We start from the raw sequence: 19411 nt of genomic DNA, 5'->3' as shown, positions 1-19411 counted from the left end.
GGTGTCCTCATCATTTTTTCGCTGTGCAGTCGAAATACATCTCTTCGGGGCAAATTTTCTTCATTGAAAATTTTATATTTGTTATATAATTGCAAACTTATAAATTCTCCACCGTGCCTAAAATTATCGGGAACCAGACAAACCCGACATCCTCACCCCCTTTCTCTTGCCCCGTACTTTGCTGAGACAAGTTTATTTCAGCACTCTATTTTTCCATCACTCATTTGAACACTTTGCCGACTTATTGTGTACAATCTCTTGACCTTATAAGTGTCCATGTATGGTTTTATTTGTTGCGTTACCAGTCATTTCCTGCTGCTCGTATTTTGTTTTGCTTGCATATTGATTCGCAGTTTGATATTATAATATTTTGTCTTTGTATCCCACTCCTGCTCGGGCTTTACGGCTTGCAGTATGTAATAAATAAATAAATAGTTAAATAAATAGATAAGAAAAAATGCAACGCTTTCACTTGCTGGTGAGTGTGGTGAACGTGCGGTCCAAACTTCCATCACATCACTGCAAATCAGGCAGGAGAGATAGGAACTGTTAACAGAAATGGTGACGGGACTACCTCGACACACGAACTTGTCACTGCAATGTAATCGCAGAACAACCGGAGCAGGCTTTCCTGAATAAGAGCGAGCGCTTGAACAGCTATGCCGCCGGCCGGAGAGACTTGCACCATCTCCGAGAGGGGACACAAAGGAAAGCCCACCACAGTCGTGCCGCTCCCGCCTTGGTGGAGGCGGACTGCCATCACAAGCGTGAACCCAGCCGCAAGTCTTAGCGACACTATAGTCCGTTTCTTACATCCGGTGCAACGCTGTCAAAGCTAGGGTTTTTGTTTGCGCTGCCTGCATCCGCGACCAAAAAGTAGTGCGTTCCTTGTGGTGAGCGAAAGATAGTAAATGCTTTGCCTGCAGGCTTACTACATGACACATTTGTCATGAGCTAAAGTAAATGCCCTCTTATTGCAGACGACACGCTGTCGCTTTCTCGTGACTAAGACCACTCGGTCAGAGAACAAGCGCGGAGTAACACGCCTCCCTTTATTTTCCCGTGCGGACTACTTCCGTACCTTTAACAGCGTTGCACTTGATGTATGAAATCGAGGATAGACGCGGAGACGAAAAATAGGGGCGATAGTCTCCATCATTTTCATCTGCTGCGATATTCCGCGAGTAAGTACATACGTGCGGACGCAGCGATGCAAATGAAGAGTGGTAAAACGAACAGCTGAGCTATAGTTGCCGCATCATTTCGGGTGGTATACGGGGCAAAACGGACGCAAAATGGTCCTCGTCTTTCGTCCGTTTTGCGGTGTATCACTCGCAAATGAAGAGTGGCGTACCTGAAGCTGGTATGGCCTGACTAGGCCACATTTTAAGGTGCCTTAGTGATGGGATCATCGGGACAAAATGTGCGATGCCGTCGTAAATAACTTGAGGAGCCGTCTGATTTGGCGCGGCACTGGCCGCTTGTTAAGGCAACGCACAAAACCGACGCGACCAATATGACTTGCGCCTGGCCAATATGACCTCGGGCTAAGTAGGGCAGTTGAGCATCAGTGGAGTCACCGAGGCGGTCTCGATTCTGTCGTTATGTGAGAAAATGAAAGCCGCCGAACACGGCAAAAGGTTCTGTTGAGCCGTGTGCTGTTTATTCTGCATTATACAGCCATAATCGACATTCACTCAAGTGCCTCTCACGCGAAAGGCAAAATTGTCACGTCTTTTTTGCGTCATGATTATAAGTGGCTCTCCTAGCCAAAGGAAGCCGCCCCGTTTGAGCCGCAGACGCGGCAGAAGTGCGTACCTGTGTTGCGCTGTCTTGTTTGTGCACAGGTGGCCACAAGTCACGTGTCGTAATGGATTACCGGCGGCTTTCCCCGCGGCACTTTTTGCGCGCATAGTGATTGATTCTCGCGCGGCCAGCTTGGTCGAGTGCGCGGGACGCTTTGCCGGCCCCATCGATCTTCCAGTGTGTGCGGTACTTTGCGCACTTACTGCCCGACGCGGCCGAAAAACGGACGAGCGAAACACACTCCACCGTGCATGCATTCCGAGCGTGCCCCCTAATTCTCACAACACTTGGTCTCTGGCGGTGTCCGACTTGCGGATCGCGGCCAGTGTATACACAGTGCCATAATATTGACGGATCAGTGCGTGTGGCGAGCCTTCTTCGACTCTTTTGCTTCGTATTTAACAAGCGATGCTACGATGAAACGGGGCGTTACGCAACCCAGCATTTGGACGCCGTTCCATTTACGTATACCGGGTGTCTTTTTTTTTTTAGAGGGTCTGAAATGTCAAAAGAAAGGTAACTTAGGTTGGGTTTATTTTAATCATGTGGGTATATTGTGGTTTACGGTGGGCACCAGGTAGGAAGGAGAATGCTTTAATTAGTTAGGTAATGAACTGAAAACGTCAATTAACCTTATTAATAGGGGGGGGGGGCATGTTGTGTTTGCAGAATTTAGGCTCGTCCTCCAAACTTTATAACCAAGAAAAATAATTATCGACAAATTTGTAGCGGGTGTTAAGAAAAAAAAAGCCACCCTGCTATACTCGGGGACAGCTCTCTGTGGCTATGCAGTGGAAGCTATGAGCGCGCGCCGCCAGCTTAAACTCCTATCTCTCTCCATCGTCAGCGGGTCATAAGAGCGGACTTGTGAAAGCCTTCCACCTCGCTCTCGTAGCTTCCACTGGACAACCACAGAAAGCTGTCCGCGAGTACAGGCGGCTTCGCACCGTAACACAGCTGCTGCGAGCGCCTCTGATGTAAATCGCTCTGCTCTGCACTTTGCATCACGCTGCTGGCGTTGTCTGAGGTCCAAACGGGCGGGCCAAAGGTGTCGGTTCCTAATGCGCGCTGTCATTGCGCTTGCAATACGGAATCAAGACGACTGCGTGACCAGTGTCGTTTGTTGAAGCGGCAAAAAGAAAAGTCCGCGCCATTTTCACCTGAGGCACGCGTGACAATGTCGGCCTGAGAATGACGTCGCGGAATGAAGGGAGTTTTTTTTCCACCGAAGAATCGGCGCTGTTTTACGCTCATGGTTAACGAGCGCAAAATACGATGACAAAGAATACGACACGACACAATCGCTGCCAAGCGCCCGGGGCGCCGCGTTCCAACGGAGACATCTTTTGAGAATTTTCAACAAATTTCTTTCTGCAGGTTTCGTGGCGTCAACAAGGGGGCTAAGTGCACGTTATGAACGAGGATCTTGAAACCGGCGTGCTTGCGTTCGTAAGAGCGGAGCAAAAATTCGACAAATATCGCAGTGTGCTGGTGCTCCTGCTGCTGAGTGCGACAGACTTTGAACGGAGGCTGTATTTCTGCAACTCGGCCCCAATTCAATTATACAGAGATCCTGACTTTTTACAACGGGTGACTTGAACGAATGCAGCACAGTTTTTGTTTTTAGTCGAAAAGTGTGTCATGCAGCATAAGTTGAAAAAATGGGGAAGGAATGCGGGAGATTGAAAGTTAAAAAAAGGAGTGAAGACCCGTTGCAGCACAGTTCTGGCGCTATTCTTGTGTGAGACTGCACAATGCCCATTACTGGACCGATGTAAGCCCTCACTGGCTTCGGATGCACGAACACCGATAAAGCTGGTCATTCAACGTTTGATGCGGCATTTTCAATGAGCGAATCGTGGACCCCTATTTTCTCTTCTTCCTTTAAGAGTCACCGACTGGAATAAAGTACCGCGAAGGAATTCTATGACAAGAAGTTGAGGCTTCAGTAGGCAAATGCTTCCCATAGTGTTCAGGGGAACGTGGTACGAGCACGGCAGAGCGCCAGCGGACTCTTTCGGAGGTGCTGTGAAGCATCTCGATGCGAGATTTCCGCTGCAGTGGATAGGATGCAACGGCCACACCCCATGGCCCCCATACTTGACCCCCTTGAACTCTTTTCTGTGGGGCTACATGGTAAACGAGGTTTACACTAGTGAGCACACCAGTGCAGAGAACCAGAAGGCGAGGATCATCACCTTATGCGTTGGAGCTGAGCCTGGAATGCTGAGGTGGAAAGCGACTCATGCTATGAGGTGCACCGTAGTGAAGGGCTCCGGAAATTTGAACCACTAGGCGTTCTTTAACGTGCAGTGACATCAAACAGTACACGGGCTTCTAGAATTTCGCCTCCATCGAAATGCGACTGCCGCGGCCAGGATCGTACCTGCGTCTTTCGGGTCAGAAACCGAGCGCCATAATCACTGAGCCCCCGCGGCGGCGTATCGAGCACTTATGCAAATTCTGTGTGCTTTTCTTACATCTCCCCAGTTTGCATGCGACTCCGCAAATTGTAATTTTGCTACTAAAACAACACTCTACGGTAACTGTTGGTAGTCAAATCTTGACACGTTACTTCAGTTCTGGAAAGCAAACAATCTATTCTAGTTGTTCTTTTGCATTATAAATTGCTAGTTCTAAATTTTAAGTTGTTCCTGAAGAAATTCAATGGCAGAAGACTGCTGCCAATCAACCAAGATATAGACACTTTCACTTCTAAAAAAACAAAACAAACTTATCCTAAGTACATATGAAGGCAGCCAACAGCCACGGAAACGAAGGTGCATAGGGAAATGTTTCTATTTTCTTTCTTTTTGTTGGCTCCCTTCATATGTATGTCAAGCTAGCCCCTCATTTCCCTTCCCCTATGCTAAGTAGGTTTTTCAAATCGGTAAGTTTACTGTATCAAAGAAGTAACAAAAACTATTCTAGTAGCGAAGTTTATCAGACACTGAACGTTTGAGGCGCTGTCAGCAGATTAGTTGTGAGCGGTCTAAAGGATCACTTTGAACTCCATCCAGTCCGTTAGTGGAGGTGTACAGCTTGATTAGCAGGAACTTGCGTACTTATTTTGCCTCGAAGGGAATGATTGCTTTGAAGAGAAAATAAATTCTACAAACCGGTGGAGCTGTGGGGAAACGATCAGTAAGCTTCGCGAAATGCAGTAATTGTGCTCACATTAGGGGTTCACGCTTAACGTTTTCCCAAGGGGGGTTTGACGACAGGAAACAATACATCAAAGGTCCTTGTGCAAATTTCAGCGAATTAAGTTTTGCCTAAGCGAAAGCAGCTCTTCACGTCGCGCACTCAGCGGTTGATAATGACGTGAGCCTTTCTTTTTGCCCCTTCCACGAATGACAACAGCCACGCAGTCATGTTGAGTCCGTATCGCAATCGCAATGACAGCGCACATTACGTATACCGATGCGGCGGAAAACCGCGGGGCACCAGCCCGCCCGTCTGGGCCTCTGGTGACTTCAGCAGTGTGACGCAAAGCACGGGGCAGAGCGATCTGCGTCAGAGGCGCTTGCAGCCGCTGTGTTACGGTGTGAAGCCGCCTACCAGGGTGACTTTTTTTTCGCCTCGTAACGCTCGCTACAAATTTGTCAACTTTTTTTCTTGGGTATACTATTTGGAGAACGGGCTCCCATTCTGCAAATACATACGCCTCTAAAGAAGAGTTTACATGCTCAGTTAATTAGCAACCCGCCGCGGTGGCTCAGTGGTTATGGCGCTCGGCTGCTGACCCGAAAGACGCGGGTTCGATCCCGGCCGTGGCTGCTGAATTTCGATGGAGGCGAAATTCTAGAGGCCCGTGTACTGTGCGATGTCAGTGCACGTTAAAGAACCCCAGGTGGTCGAAATTTCCGGAACCCTTCACTACGGCGTCCCTCGTAGCCTGAGTCGCTTTGGGACGTTAAGCCTCCGTAACCCTCAGTTAATTAGCAAACTAATTAAAGCCTTCGTCTTCCTACCTGGTGCTCGCGGTAGCTAGCAATAAAGCTGAAGGCTAAAATGAACCTACAACAAAGTTACCTTTTATTAAAATCTTTTCGACCCTATATAAAAACAAAAAAAAAGACCTCGTATATGTATCAGCCCAGACGTTCCCTTCACTCGTGCACAGGAAATGCAATAGAAGACGAAATATATTCCTTATGCTTCTTTTACCTTTTTCATACGTTCAGAACAAGGAATGTACTTCTCAAGGTTCGACAAGTTATCCAATTTCATTAATGTGATGGAAAATTCACCACTGGCGTAGAGGTGCCTACGACTTGGGTAATTAGACGCCGTCTCATACGCTGCTGACGAGCCGATTCCTCTTAAGCTAGCCGCTTTTTCTTTTCGAGAGGTCTTTGTCGTTGGCGAGCTTTAGATACTTGTCGCCAAGGAGCCGCAGTTCGCAGTCGTTATTTTCTCGGCAGTTCATGCTTGTACACGAGACAAAAACCTGGGGTGCATCTTCATCACGTGGACGAGATTTGACGGTGGTTAGCATTGATCTGAGAATGAGTGTAGTTCCGAATTAAACCATCGCAGGTGTGTCATGCATGAGTCTACCTCAATATTTCGAGGACTGCTCTTTAAGAGCCAACACGCGCAGGCTCACGGCAACGAAATAAAACAATGTGTTCGTTCCCCACATTGTCTGAACGTAACGGAAGAGTGTCCGCAAGTATTGTAAGTACGTGCACGACCGTGAGCGTGGGCGCTCTCCCCAACAACGCGTGGTAGGTTGGGTCGTGGGGGACGAAGGGGTGAAGGGGCGTGCGATGCAGATGCCTTCTTTGTGAATCCCAATTGTGATGAGCCGGGTTGGAACGCCACCTGCTGACGGCTCTCACCGTCGCATGGTCGACACTAGCATAACGTTAGCAACGGTTCCTCGGTGTAGCGAAATAGATGTTTTCCAAAGAAAGCAGATAAGTATAATTAGCTCTGGATTTCCCACAGAATGCTACCAGCAACTATGCTATGTGTTCTTGGCTGTGAGACACAGAGCGTGACTAAGTGGACCTTCTTTCTTGAGCTGTTTCGCTATGAAGTTGCCGAGTAAATACTGAATCCCTTCGCTGTTTCCCTGAACCGAGTGCCGCTTTTCGTCCTTCTAGAGTTTGCAATATGGCTTAGGATGTGCAACACGAGCGTGGGGGATCTGGAAGGTCGCTGCGGCTGCATACGCAGACGCAAAGGAAAGTGAGAGCGGAGGGACTTTTGAGAGAAGAATAAAACTGATACTTGGAAAGCCACCTCTGAGTAACTGCGTTTTGTATTTTGAGTGGGGCACTATACAACGGCGTTGTGTACAATTCATTCTCTGTTCCGGCGCGATGTAGCCGGCAACATCGTAATCCTAGTCATAACTTCCTTTGTAATGCTCATTTTTGCGGATGTCAGGGGGGTATGGTTTAATTTCGCGCTCGGAGTTCAGACAATTTATCACTGGTGTGGCGTCAACGTGGAAAAATGGTAAAGCCGTGGAGAAGATTACTTCATGCCTTTCGAGGCTTGATTAAAAAGCATCTCAACGTGAAATGCGTCGTGCGTCTAATTTCTTTCTTAAATATAAGGAATCTGCGCTCGCTTCTTATACTGTCTTCTTCAAACAGCTGATGTCGGTTCAGTGGCAACCATACAGCGCTTTTTTTCTTGACTTTTTCTTGTTTTGCTTAGTTTCCTTGTCTGAGCCCTCTTTTGAGACAGCCTCGCACTTCGTGCGGGGCACGCATAAGGAACCAAAGCGCTCATTGTTACTAGGGAGTAAAAAAAAAATATGTGCGAAAAGTAGTATTTGGGGAGGGCGACAACATACCGACGTTGACCTTTATCCTTTTACGTATGCTTTTGTTTGGGAGGGGGATAAAAATGTTCCCTGTACGACCTATCCTTGCCCGTGAGGATAGTGCACAACTGTGAGCCATCCTGAAGGCACGATGAAGTGCTTTGGAGCGTAGTTTGTGTTCAGCTGTGTTTCCCGCGGAATTTTTGCGTGTAGCGACTGGAGGCCTTCTGGTTGCCATCGCTTCTTGTAAACAAAAAAAGAAAAAGGCGAACTGGGCTTTCTTGTTTCCCACTGCGACAAGGAATCTATTGAGATCTCTGAAGCTTTCGAATTCACTGCGCTCTGAGGGAACAGTATTGACAGCGGAATGCCAGCGGTTTGCTTGAGTAAGGCATACTACGAGCTGTTTTTCCCCCCGTCTCCACTCAAGTCGATACAACGAATACTGGGTACCGGGATGCAAGTTAGGGACTCCACTGCGCTGAAACTGAAAAGCTTTGCTAGGGGAGGCTGACTCTTCTGCGTGCTAGGATTTCATTTACACGCATGCTCCGAACGTAGAAAAATAAACCGCCCTTTCCTGTCTTCTTTCGCTGAAGGAGGGGTAAAGTACCAGTTTACATGCGCGTATTATTGGAAAACTACATTTTTGCCGGCAGTGGCTGGCACAGAAAAAGTTTTCTTTTTTTATATACATCTCGCGTATTCACCCGTGGCCCTTAATCTTCTGAAGGCGGGCTGTACTGCCTCTTTTTTCCTCCTTTTTTTTGTTGAGCAACGTAAAAAGGCTGCATTTTTTCCTCCCCTTGTTGCGCCTCGCGTCGTTAACATTTCTTTTTTAAGCTTTTTCCAAGCATATGGAAGGCGTGTTCACGGGCCTTTGTGGAAGCGCCTCCAGGAGCAGCGCAAAGGCTGGATGAAAATACCCGACGTTTTTCAGGGCTTCCTCCCGCTTTGATGTTGAAGAATCACCTTGGCCTGAAACGTGCTTATACCCTTTTTGTTTTTCGGTAATTTCCCCGAGCGACCGGCTACATCCTGTTTGCGGGGGCCCCACTCTGAAAGAATAAAAATATAGCGTTGTAACCTTTAGTCTCTTTTTTATTTTTACTTCGTTTTCGCTTCTTCTTCAGTGAAGCCGGGAACGCCAGGGTTATATCTACATCGTGTGCTGCATGGCAGGTGAGGAGGAGTAAAATTTATGCTGGTTTGGTGAGACGAAAGTAAGCTGGCCAAACATACTCGCGCTCGAACGTGGAATGAAGTGCTTTTCGGGGAGAACATTTACCTGCGAACTCCTGGGCTGCCGTGTTTGCGTTCTGAAACACTGTTTTTTTTTTTTTAGGCTCGATAAAGCGCGCGCTTAATGCGCGTAAATGTAAGCAGCAAGAACCTGTGCCATACAAACATACCCCGGCTTACGTTCCACGAACACCATTAAGCCAAGTTGTGGGCTTCATCTTGCTTTAGAAAGCTTAATCCTTCCGCATTTGAATTAAGTAGGCGCGGTTCTTGACCCGCTGAACCGTGTAATTTTTGCCAGAAGTGATGCACAAGTTTTCCGTCATGTGATCAAATCAGCGTGCGCACTTTTTCTTACCCACCGTTTCTTGAGCGACCCTTACAAGATGCACCTGGGCTTTGAGGCAACTTAGTGGAGGATTAATTTCGACTACCTCGAGTTCGTTGCTTCAAGGGTTGTACTTCTAGGTTTTTATTTTCTGAAATTTGGGATGACTTTATATGGGTGGCTGTCGCAAAACACACTTCTCGGTTGTTTTTACCGGCAAATATTATGCCCTACCGGTGAATTAATGTTTTTTTTTAGGTAATATAATTTGGTATTCTTGTGACTGAGCTGAAAAGTTTCTTGCAGTTTATCGTGGCTTTTTGCTGACTGCGGCATTCGATTTACCTGAAATTAACGCATAAATTATCGTTAATTACTGCATAAGCGCTTATAGCTATGCTCGCAGAAGGAAATGCTATCGCCAGTAATAAAAACAAGAAACGGAAGATCTGTGATAGGACCGTTGAACAAAAACGTTAGTGGATGCTAACTTCTGAAAGGTGGCTTGCCGTGTTATCTGGGTTGCTGTACCTTGAGCGAGAGGGCGGGCTGCTTGCTTGCGACAGTGATGAAACTGCAGCTTAACCTTCGCGGTAGCCGGAATATATGTCACTTTTTCGTGACACTTGTGTATGGGCTCATGCGTCCTGCATACAATGGAGACACCTGCTTAACCAAATAACTGCCCTAGGCGGGTGATGACAATTAACAGCGCTACGCTTGCATATAGCTAAGAGGTAGAGCCACCGAGCCAGCAGAGGCGTGTAAGGTTACGAGCGATGCCTTAAAAATGTATAACTGCGCTACTTAATACAACGGTGCACAACCTCACCATGCCCATGGCTCCCAAAGCTCTTTGGCAGCGTGGCATATTCAGCGTGTCACTATGATGTTTCCATTTACGACACATCTTCGTTTTCTGAGTAAGCGCTCGAGTGTGATCTCTTGGGCCAATTTTGTTGATCTCGTTCTCATGCGCCGCGACTCTTAAGTCTTATTTGCGGTTACGATCGCCACACAGATACTTGCCATTCATGGATCTTACATAAATTTTCCTCGCATTCCAGAAAAGTTAGTGCTTTATTATTGTCCTTATCTACACAAATGATAACACTGACGCGCTGTGTAGTATAGTTATGTCACAGCATTTGCTTTGGAGTTTGGCGGTGATACGATATAATAATGTTTTTCTTCTTGCGTTCGTGCTGAATTATTTACGTATGTCTTCGCCATAGCATTCACCTAACGTTCTGTTTTGCCCCGGACTTTTCTTGGGTACTGTTCGGTTTAATGCGTGCACCTCTTACGGCTAACTTGAAGGAAAATGTACAGCAAAACAGGTAACTATAGGATACAGAAACAGAGAGGGCGCGTGCTTTTCCTTTCTCCCATTTCCCCCCGGACGTCACATGTGTATCGGCATGCCCAGCAACGTGTTCTCTTCAGCTGACTTGCACACATCCTAACCTTTTTTTTTTTACCACACCTTCAGATGATCAGGCGTCCATAAAATAAATGTAATTTTCTTATTGTGTTCAATCATTCAGTGGTCGCATTTCTCGCAGTGAAAACAAATACACAGGTATCGCTTCTTTAAAGGGGTAGAGACACCAAAATTTTTGTTGTGTATTTTTTGTTTTCGAATGATGCGTAAGACATTAATACCACGCGAAATTCGCCTCCGCTCAGTACTTAACTTACAATTGAATTTATTCTTGCATGCTGTTTCGGTTTTTTTTTTCAGCAGTCGAAAGACAGTTACGGTGTCACAAGTGAGCACCAGATCACGTGAGGCATGCAAAAACTGCAGTATAATAGCTCTTTTTTCACTTGCTGCCATTCCGGCTTTTGGAGCAGTTTAGCGTACAAGTTTGAATAAATTAAAAAGCAAAAGCAGCGGTTATATCGTGTGTTTTTTTCGTGATATCATACTCACTTGTGAGGTCGCAACCGTCGTCGGGCAACTGAAACAAAAACTGACACCACAGTGAAAAAAAATGTAATTAGACATTATTTCTTTGGGTGCTGACAAATTCTAAGAGGTGATCTATGTTTACTATTGTCCTACGCAAGTTCTAAAGCAAGAACACACTCCGAAATATTTGGTGCCTCGAGCCCTTTAACATTTGGCCAATAACCCTCAGCGCGTGTGACTCGTTGAACACAAAAATTCGCCAACGACACGTGGTAGACCTTGCGTAGGAATATTTCTTTGCGGTATTCATTAGTAGCGGTTGAGAAGTAAACGAGACTGAAAACTGGCGTCGCAGCTCTTACGCTTAGCTCGCTTCCGTGGCTCTCGAAAAGAGCACTTAGCGCTTCCGCACTTATCAGCTGGCTGCTGGGTTCGGAAGGTCGTCGCGTGGCCCGAATAGGCAAGCGCCGACGGTAAAGTGGGCCTCGGTGGGAAAAATAAGATGCGAGAGCAGTATGAACAGAAGCAAAGCTCTGAAAGCATTTTTTTTTTCATTTCTCTCTCAGCTTCCCGCTTCGTTCGCATCAAGTTCTGCTTCCATGCGCGCTACATTGAGCGAGGCTCATTAGTGCGCGTGTTTCTGATTGAGGTAATCTTCCCCGTAGTTCGGCCAGCGTGCCGAGCGCGTCCTTCGGAGTTAGGCTGCAGCAGCGGCGTCGAGCCTACGAACCCTGGGTGGTGGCTAGCCGCTCCGGCTGTGGAGTGCATGCATTCGGGCCGGCCCGGAGCTGAGCGTGCTGCCGAAAATTAAATGACGCTGGCGGCGGCGAGGAAATGAGCAGCGATTCCATCTCGTGGACCACGAGTCGCACAGCGGCGCGGCCGTCGCGCGATGCGCCCGGCTCCGAGCCGCCGCCGCTGTTGCCGCTGCCGGTCAGCGGTGAGGCCGACGCTTTTAGTTCTCTTTCGCTACCCCGGTGGGGAGGCATGACATCCAGCCGCTGGGCGTTGGCTGCAGCTGGCAGCCATTTGTTGCAATTAGCTTCTGCCGATAGAGCGATTCGATGCCCCTGTCCGCGCATTTGCCCTGTGCGGCCGCTCTAATCCTGGTTTTGTTCTCTCCCCTTTCCCTCCCCGTCTACCCTTTCTCTTCCTCGCAGGTGAGTGCGCAACTGCGGCGTGTTTCCCCACACCTGTCCTCGTAGCCTGGGCGCGCCTCTCCTCGGGTCTGGGTTGCGCGGCGAGTGAGGTAACTACAGCGCATCGGGTCACGCGCCGTCTGGCGCCGCGCTATTGCCTTCTCTGCCTCGCTTCATTCCTGGGCTCCTGGTCGAGCAGCCCTGGACTCACGCAACGATTAATTAGCGTGCGTTCATGGCTCCGACTCATCACGCCTTGCGACAGCAAATTGCAGAGCTGAACGTTTAGGTGGAGTAAAATGTGCCTTTTTCTTCTTTTGCGTTCTCAGCTGTTTTGGCCTGTGCAGTTCCCTGTGTCCGCTTTGTGGTGGTGTCCTTCACGAACTGCAGCGCATACGCGAGAGGATGGTGGTTGCGTAGGTCTCCTTCTTTACTTGAGGAGAGTGCTGTGTTTATCATCATCATCATCATCATCATCATCGTCTCAGTGAGTGAAATGCGTGCGGCTGTGAAGGAGAAATGGCATCTCTTATAAGCCTTTGCAACTTTTATGTCGCGATTATTACGCCATACTATGCAATAGAGGCGAAAGGTGTGACTGTCATTAGCGCACCGACCGTCGTGTTCGTTTTAAGCATGGGGTGCTTGTAAGCCCCCTTCTCCGCATTCTTAGCCGAACATCGTACCGAAATCACAGCGGAGCCGAACGCGAAACAGTCGCTAATTTCTATCCGAAAGGTTGTCATATTCAAAAAAGAAACTCCAAAGCGCCTCGGGTTTGGTTCCAGCTCACAGCCAAGCCACATGAACATGGTAACTCGGTCGACTAACACTTTATGCCACTCGTCCATTCCTTTGTTTTTCTCGTATTGTATTTATTGCGTTGAAATATGTTGTATGTATAAAAAAATATTTACTCAGAAACCATGAATCGACAGGCAGTCAACCTAACGACACAAAACACATCACAACAGCACACTAGAAGAAAGCCAAGGCTGACCAAGGGATCAAAAGGGGTACCATTCCGGATTCCAGGCCGTATTATTGGACGTTTCTCTGAGGTGAGCAGTCATTCGGCAACAGTGTAATTTTGACGAAACAGCAGGCTCACAATGGCGGCCCATCATACACAGTTTTCACAGGCTGGGGTGTCCAAGAAGAAATAACGTGCGTACGGGTGCATCAGCTGAGCGTAGTCTAGTAAGGTCATGTATACTCTATGAGAGTTCCGATTAGTGCGCTTCTTTAGAGTCCTTTCAAGAAGGTCCCCTCATGTAATGTTCTCAAGTTGAAACCTTTAAGATTGTAAATAATTAAGTAAATAATTAACGAAGAATACTGCGTCCTTACAACTAATAAAGCATTGTTAAATTTATTCAGACACATCTCAAAGGAGACTGTTAACAGACGACACAAAAAGTGTCCTTTTTCTCCAGCCATGTCTTAATCGGCAACGTCTCAGTGTGCAGCTTATAGCTGGCGCTTTCGTTTTTTAGGTCTGTAAATTTTTCCCCTTCAAAATCCGTGAAAGAAACGACAATGCGGTCTTTGTGAGCGGATGGTGCAGCATTGCGGACGTTCTGTCCGTGGTAATAGGTAGTTAAGATACTATGAGTTGACTATAATGCACTAATTAACTTTTTTTAGTTTTAGGGCACAATATTATAATATGATGGAATCGGCGGAATTGAACGTCGTAGGCGAACCCAGTTTTTTTTTTTAACTTTCTTAATCGACCCGTGGAATTAAGTTTGCAAAACGAAGCGATGCCGAAATGAACGCGCGAGATGTGTCGGAGGTATAAAGTCTAGGTGCACTTCACGCCGGGCAGACGCGTTTGAAGGTTAAACACCACGCAGAGCACCTTGGGCATGGGGCCGACCTGGGCCTTATTTCTCCGCACTGCCGGATACAAATCGTCAGCCTAAGGAGTAAGACGACGCTCCGAGAGCAGAGCCGCAGCGCCAGAGAAAGGCCGTTGCGTTTCAGTAATAAATTACGAGACACTGCAGATGCAGTGTTCATCGCGGCAGTGCAGCGGACCAGGAGAAGCGACAGGCGAGATTGGCTGCCGCTACCGCCGTCTGCGCGTTAATATCATCAGAAACGCAGCGGAATTAAGCCTCCGGTAACACTCGTCCGCATGGCTACGCCTTGCCAGGCGACCGAGGCCGAAGTACCTAACAAGGAGCTCTACGAGTCAGCTGCGCGTCTCTCATAATTTAGAGCGTGGGCGGGCTTTTTTCGCGACAGGAAATCCCCGGCTTGAAGTGGAGCTAGACCCGTTCGGGCGCATCTCGCGCGTCCGCTTCGGCGTCGATTCGCTTTGCGGGCATAATTCCAAGCTCGATATCTCGAACCACAGTGTCGATTTAGAAATTTTAAGAACCGTGTTCGCCTACGATGTTGAAGGTCTCCAATTTCGCAGGATAATTACAAATTACGAAAGTTTATTACTTAGCAATAATTAACCAAGAATATTAAAACTACCTAGCAGTAGTGGTAGAATCACTTTATTTGGGCGCTCAAATTCGAGCACCATAAAGCGAGCGGGCCCGGCGCACGAGGGCCAGCTGTTCTTGCAGCTGATCCAAGGCGAGCCAGGCACTCCGCGAAATAAGTGCTGGGGATGGGAGGTGAGGCGACTGAATTTCAGCGGGGAATTCTAGAAGGCAATGGGCCAAATTAGCGTATGTTTCAGGGCAGTTATAGCTTGTAGGGGACGCTATGTTTGAGAAAGGAAGCCCGTGCCGGTGAGTAGGACGTTGAGTTGACGTTGACGAAGGAGCCAGGTGGACGAAGTGAATAGAGTACGGAGCGGAGTGGGCATGATTTGCCTGTTCCCGCGGTGCTTGTCATAATGGCAAGAGATATATTTACTTTATTGTATGGCTTCAGTTTTGGGCGGAGGTTGTGTTGCAAGGGTCCGGTTTAATATATGGCTGGTTAGCTGGTTTGTCAATAAGCTCGTTGGTTCTAATTCCATTGTAGCCCAGCGCATCCAGACGGAGGTGCACGTTATAGAAGCGGATGCATCTGCGGATTATTCGCGGAGCATGGGTGATATGTGGCCGTACTGAAGGGCTCGAGTCAGTAAAGAATGTAAATGTGGTTGTCGACATGTGGTAGGGGGAAGGTTGTATTGATGCAGTCTCCTGAAAGCTAAGCGCTATTGGTCAGACCTCCAGCTTAGCGGTTGAAGCTGGCGAAGAGTACTATCCGACGGTGATGGTCTGGTATTGGGACTGGGAGGGGAGAGCGATAAACAAAGTTGCCGCGCCAACATCGGTGCGAGCCGCATCTGTAGATACTATAGAGTCACGTGGCATTCGAGCGGGGCATGGTGAATAGCCTGGGCTCGATGCTGGCCTGGATTTAGATGGATGCTGACATTTCCCTGTTTGGGTGCGAAATGTAGGTTGGGAAAAGGAATAAGGTGCCTACGATAGAGGGGTTCGAGTGGAGAAGTGGCTGCTTTGCTCGAGGAGACGGCGACCCTGGGGAAACCCTGAGAGGCGAGAAATCTGTATATCCCAGTGCTGTAGGAGCAATTCTGATAGCGCAAGAAAAAGCCCTGTTGCGTATAGGCGGGCGTCCGAGGTATGCACTGCAGGGACGTATCCAAGGGGCTGCCCGCCGCCCCTCCCCCTGAAATCGCGCTCAACAACACCCCCCTCCCCCAGCAGTGTTTTTGTTAGGCATGGGTCCTGCCCCCCCCCCCCCCGTCTCCCTAACCGGCCTCGGGCCCCTCCCGAAAAAAAATGTCTGGCTACGTGCCTGATGCACTGGCAGGTTAAGTGAAGCCTTCTATAAAGGCGTATAAAACTTTCTTATTACCACGGACATAATGTCACCCATACCGTACAATCAATCTGAACAAACCGCATGGTTGTATCTTTAATGGCTTTTTAAACAAACACTGCACAGGTTGAAAAAAAAACACTCAGTAGAAGAAATCTTATTGGTAAAATGTTTAGAGGAATCCCCCAAGGTGGAGTAGCTTTGTAATCAGGGAGTAATCACTCACAGGCATCCGCCCAAGCGCAGCCATACGGCTACAAAGGAAAGCTATACAGCTTTCTCAGAGGCAGTGCGCTGCTCTGATCCTGCAAGCAATTTCATGCTGTCACCTACTTTTCACCGAGTTGCTGGCGTACAGGACTGCTGTCATCAGAATGTGTCGATTTCCGCTGAGGTTACGTGCCACCCCAGGGACGTCATCATTATGCGGCGATGCCGTGTCTGGCGCCCGCCAAGTACAGGCCCTGAAGTACTGTTTCTCGAACGAGCAAGACACGGAGCTTTACTTCAAAACATCAGCAGTGGCGGAAATGCTGCGCGAATTGTCGCGTCATGCCGCGCGAAATTATTAGATGCGCTCCACGTTTCCACAAAAGGAAATGTTTTGGCGAAATTTTGGCAACGTTGCGCATAAATATACTTCCATGAACCTACGGGACCGCCAGACAATGTCAAACGGCGCAAGCTGCAGTCAATACATGGCGCAGGTGTTTGCTGTGTGCGGGGGGGGGGGGGGGGGGCAGCTTCGGAATCCAGTCTTCGGTCGCGAGCACTTTGTCACCTGCATGGCTTTCGTGCACAGTTGTGGAGGTAGTGCACGTTTCGAGATCTTTCCTGCACTGCACGGTTCGCTAATTGCAGTAGCGAGCATCGCCTAAAATTACTATACAACGAACCGACGAGCACACGAAGCAAAAACGAGCTGAGGGATCCCATCTGACAGCATCCAAAAGGGACATAATGCAATTGGTGCCTTGTTCGCATCGCTGATGTAGCTTCCTTGTACTACATGCCACTTCCGGTCTTCCCTCGGACCATGCGGGATTTCTGCTTCTGCTTCCCGTCGTTTCCGCCCTGCCTCGTCATCCTTCCTCTTCCACGGCTTCCCGTTCCAGGCGCTGTGCCTTTTCCCAAGCTTCACGCTACTGCCTCGCGCCTGCGTGCGGCGTTCAGCCACCTACTGAGCATCACGCTACTGTCGGTGCGCTATTTTTTTCCCCGCTCGCTGCCCTATTCGTTGTTCATTGCCGGCATCTCGCGCTTTTTGCGGCGCCTGGGCTGCTGCCTCTGGCTATAGACGTATCGGTTTCGGTTCTTTGACGTGTTCCGCGTTTCTCTGCATAGAGCACGAGAGGACGCCGTTTTGCGCACGCATCGTCTAACATGCCACCCAGGGGCCACCTGTGTTTCTCTCACGTGGCTCCATATCGCCACGGCTGGGTTCGGGCGGCTCGAGCCCCGCCACGGACATTGAGGACCGGGGAGTACTGTTTCCTCCTTCCCATCTTGCCTTAGTTTACAGCTGCTTCCTTTTATTTCCCAAGGCGCGCGCACCTAAAACCGAGCACGAACAAAGCCCTTCAGCTGTGCTTACAAATGCTGTCGCACATAAAACGGAGGCACCTGAGACAGAATGCATGTCCAGGAAGGTATAACAGTGTATTACGCGAATGTATCAAGTTCGATGCCACGAAGGACGTCGACGCGCAATGTGTGGTCAAGGCCGGAAGAGGGGACGGCTGCAGGTGCTTATCTGTATTAAAAAAAATGACGCGTGGGATGCTACTTGCTGACACAGCCGAAATCATTTGCTTTAGTAGTTTTTATTTGTGGTGGGAAGTTTCCAGTTTTTGCAACCGAGCTGTGAGGTACTCCGGCTTTTCGGCCTTCAGTCGAATTCATCTATGTATTTAGCATCATAAATCCGTGTTTCTGTCTTATTTTTCAGCGTCGTACTCCTGCTGAAAGAAAAGGGAAGCGGCTTGCAATTCATATTGTGCCGGTGTAAAGCAGTCTGCAAAAAAACCACGGAATCTGTAGCAGAAGCACCACAGGTTATTCATTGCTGTGGGCCTCATGCATCTAGCTGTCTCGCTCTGGTACTGGTGTAGAAGTTGTGAAGAAGTTACGCTGGTCTATGCTGGTAACTTCTTTGTAATGAGCTGCGTTTCTTAAAATTGCGGCCTGTGTGGACGAGCCATTCTGCGGTATTTTCGGTAAGTGTCCTACCGAGGAGATACCGACGAAAATTCACCGGGATAAATGTAATGCCGCGTCGGATTCGAGTTCAAGCAGCTGCCATTTTTCCTCCCCTCATCCTCTCGTTAGCGACATGAATTTCCGCGGTTCTTTATTCGCACCACGATTCGCACCATGCAACGCGATAGTGCGAAGTCATCGCGTACTGGTTTGGCGGCTGAGATTGCAGCTAGCTGGCTGGAAACAGTGGGCGATAACGTCAGGGTGGTGCCGCATCCTGTAAGGAAGACAGTTAAGTCAAAAAGGACAGCATAGTTGAGCTGCGTGTCGAGCGAGTTATTTATTCAACGGGTAATGAGGGGCACAGGGAAACCGTACTGACTCCTGCTTTGTGTGGAGGAGTGCAGCCGAGTCGCTAAGGGTCCGTCGGTTTTTGGTATTTCTACTACGTCTCAGCGGCGGATCGTGGTGGATCGTTCTGAAAGGTGTTAACAAAAAGAAGAAACGAAGCAACGTCGTCACGCCTGCATCCCAGCTCTCTACCGCCAGTCGTCTAGTGCAACCATGCGACCATTTGCCTCGTCCGCTGAACGAGCACCGCAAAGGGCTGCTCTGTTCTTGCGTCGTCCACGCGGCATAGGCTATAGAGCCACTGCGTTTCTGCCAGGCGACGTTCGCTGTGGTAAGGCCACACACACAAAAAAAGAGAAAAAATAAATAATCTCTTGCCCGCACCAGCAATCTGGAGCCCGTGCTGGTTGCTTTTTAAAAGCATCGAAAGAATCCAGAGTCGAAGTTTTTCTTTCGATCAGTCACGGAACTCTGCGTGGCTGCGGTTGGTTGCAGCGTGATGAAAGACGCTATTCGGACATGACAGGACTGTTGCGAAATCGGCACGCAGTTTCTTTGTAAGGTTTTCCCTCTTACTCGCGCTGCTATCGCTAAGTGAAGTGTCCCAGCATTCGAGGTCGCCGTCTGGGAGGATAAGCAGGCGCGTTTGCCATTTGGCGTACAATGTATTAATGTTTACACTGTGGTTGGCTGTGCCTGCGGTGTTCGAAGCCATTGCCTCGACGTTAGGGCTGCCGGAACCCCTTGGTAATCCAAGCAGTCCTCGCGGTTTGTTGTTGATTTTATACTTCGTTTCCTTCTTCTGTCCCGCTCGAAGCGAGGAGGAGAGGTCAGATGGTTCGCCG

The sequence above is a fragment of the Amblyomma americanum genome, chromosome 1 (assembly GCF_052857255.1).
Source record: "Amblyomma americanum isolate KBUSLIRL-KWMA chromosome 1, ASM5285725v1, whole genome shotgun sequence".
In the NCBI taxonomy this organism is placed as follows: Eukaryota; Metazoa; Arthropoda; class Arachnida; order Ixodida; family Ixodidae; genus Amblyomma; species Amblyomma americanum.
Note: the sequence above shows the minus strand (reverse complement) of the source record.